Source organism: Priapulus caudatus, unplaced genomic scaffold (assembly GCF_000485595.1).
Source record: "Priapulus caudatus unplaced genomic scaffold, Priapulus_caudatus-5.0.1 Scaffold544, whole genome shotgun sequence".
NCBI lineage: Eukaryota > Metazoa > Priapulida > Priapulimorpha > Priapulimorphida > Priapulidae > Priapulus > Priapulus caudatus.
The window spans coordinates 139,232-140,464 of NW_014577605.1; positions in this window are offsets into that span (position 1 = coordinate 139,232).

The window sequence follows — 1,233 nt, forward strand, 5'->3', positions numbered from 1 at the left end:
CACACACACACACACACACACACACACACACACATAAATTATATATATATCAATTTTTGGTATAAAACAAAAATACGACGAACAAAAATTGATTCACCGCGTACTGCCTAGAAGTGTGTTTTATCGAAGAAGAAAAGTAGGCGCTTACTGTCTGAACGGCGTGGGCGGATAGTGGGCGTTTCACATCGCCTTGGAATTATGGTGAAAATGTGTTTCACAATGTATATATCACGATATAAATTTTTTTTAATTATTTTCAGAATAGATGATGGTTATAGCGTATTGCAGTGGTGCACACACTGATTTAGAACGGAGTCATGTGTCATATTATGAGCTATTATATCGTACGAAAATCAGTCATGTCTCACATAAATATCGAATGTAATATTAAATGACATCATGATCACATTAAACTTTCGGCGTGTGATGCCACACTGACAGTTATCTTGTCATTGGGCAATAAATCGGATGCTCTATTATGTGATACGAGAGTTAGCGCAGTCACGCGTTGTTGAAGTTAAACATTACAATTTTCGTTACCGATATATGGTTACATTTGCGCGTATTTGCTATGATGAAGAGGAATGACTAGCGTTAGGTAACTGTATAAACACTTCGAAACAAAATGGTGGCTCAGTTTCTCAACAGTGCAAACAGTGTGTACACGGTGTAGACTCGTCATTTCTTATGAATTAACACATATGCATACTCACGTGTAGATCAATCAATGGGACGACATTATATGATAACATTACATAATTATATTACTTAGATGACACTCGTATAGATGGAAATCATGCTAACAAAACGGTTACACGTAATTTACACAACAAAACCGAGTATTTATAGAAAACAGCAGAAACGGTAAGAATGACAATGACGTTTACGCGTATATGTATATATAGCTTCACTTATTAGCTAGCTAGTTAGTTAGTTACGTCACGCTTACATGTGAGCACTTAACCGTTGAACCCGTCTGATGGGCGCCGTGGGTTCCCCTAAGTATACCAACGCCAATATTGGGATTGTCAACTGCCCGAAACATTAATCTTACGCGGTGTCAGTTATCGATAAAACTGTAGCGTCATAGTTTATATATATATATATATATATATATATATATATATATATATATATACGTACGACGTACTACTACGTACGGTACGTAGTAGTAGTAGTAGTAGTAGTACGTAACTTAACGTACGTACGTACCGGTACCGTACCGTACCGTAC